Here is a 1,831-nt window from a genome sequence, read left to right as displayed (position 1 = left end):
AGGAGGATGATCAATGGGATGTGTTGAGCACATTGAGTTATTTATTTCTGAATTTGCAAATGTTCTCTGTGATTATACCATCTGTGTTTGCTAATTGGTGCCCAAAAAAGTTAGGCTCCTTCCCCACCTCTAAGACTGGGAGATAGCAGCACTATCTTTCTTGATAATTACCTTCCACAGGGATAGCTCCCAGGTCCTTGAGAAAGACATTAGTGGGTTGTTAAACTGGTAAGAGGCTGGGAGAAAATATACATCCCAAAGACATAGAGAAAGAATGCACAATTGAAATTTTTCTAAAGTAAATGCTCTAAGAAAAGGGAAGTCAGGGTCTAGAATCAGGAAGAAGCCTGTCTAAAGGTTAGTTATGCTGATGAGAACATTAAGGCTATCTTGGTCACCATATTTGATTTTTGTTTGTTTTAATATTTTTCTCAACTTCAGTATCTCTAGACTCTCTTGCTTCTTGTTTTTGCTCTGCCTTTATGTTCTGGTTTAAGTCAAAAGTTTGTTGAGCTAATAATTATTTTAAATCTTAAAAAATATATTAATTGGAAACATAAATTGAAACACACACACAGAGAGAGACATCTTTAGATTGGGAAGAAATTCTAAAATTAATCTAACGTAAGTCTATGTCAAATATTGAGTCTCCTTTATAGCATTTTGCCTCGGTTTAATTATCTCCAAGGAAGAATAACTGTTAGGTAATTCTTCCTTTCTTTGGCCATATCCTCACCCTCACAAACAACAATGAGCAAATTGAATCATTTCCTCACTCACATGAGGGATCCTAAAGTGTTTGTATACACTATTGAGATGTCATCTTCCCCTCCTTGCCATGTCTTCTCTTCCTTGGTTTAGATTTCCACTATTTCATATAGTATGTTGATTCAAGGAAACTTCTTAACCCGGATTGTTTTCTTCAACATCTTCTATAAGATATGGCACTCAAAAGTGAATACAAAATTTCCTGAGTACAAGCAGACCAGTTCACAGTAGAGAACAATCACTTCACTCCTTCTAAACACTCTATTTCTATTAATGCAGAGACCAAATTCCCTTTCAGTAGCTGGTTTTTGTTTGTTTGTTTTCACATATACTTTTTTACTACAATTTACTCCTATTAAATATATTTTGTTTGCCTTGGTCTACCATTGCAGCTTGTCAACACCATTTGGGATATTGGCTATATTCTACACTGTATTGACTAATTTTTCCATTTTTCTCTAATCTGCTACATTGATAAAGATTACTTTAACTTCATCACCTGAATCTGACAAGAGCCCTGAATCCCACCCATGCACCAATGAATCAGCATCTTCAGGACATGGTCTTTTAAGAAGTTGTAAATTTATCTCATTGTGGCTCAATATTCATTTATCTTTTATATCCGTATCCTAATTTCAAATGTGCAGATAAAGCATCAGTTCAACAAATCTTTATTATTTCTGATTGTTTTTATAAACCTAATAAAAATATATAGTATCCTAGTATTTACAAAAATCATTCCATTTTGAAATGCATCCAAGCCTATTTGTTAAAGTTATAATTCCTCTGGGAAAATTGGTTATGAATTATTTTTGAGAAAAGACAAAATTTTCATTCTTACATTCATGAACAGCCAAGAAACAGAAGGGCCAGGTGTCCTTTGCTTGACTTCTTTGGCAGAGTGTTGGTGCCTTCTCTGCTTTCAAATCAATTAGAAAAATATTTAAGGCATAAGCGTTTTCTAATTTCCCATATAATTGTGTTCAAACATGAATTTTTCACAACTTAAACTTTTTTCTGAATTGTCATTCTATGGATTTGGTAGAACAATAAAATGTATGTA

This window comes from Trachypithecus francoisi, unplaced genomic scaffold, assembly GCF_009764315.1.
Source record: "Trachypithecus francoisi isolate TF-2019V2 unplaced genomic scaffold, Tfra_2.0 Lachesis_group10, whole genome shotgun sequence".
NCBI classification, from domain to species: Eukaryota; Metazoa; Chordata; class Mammalia; order Primates; family Cercopithecidae; genus Trachypithecus; species Trachypithecus francoisi.
The sequence above is the reverse complement of the archived record's forward strand: the minus strand, read 5'-3'. Positions refer to the sequence as shown.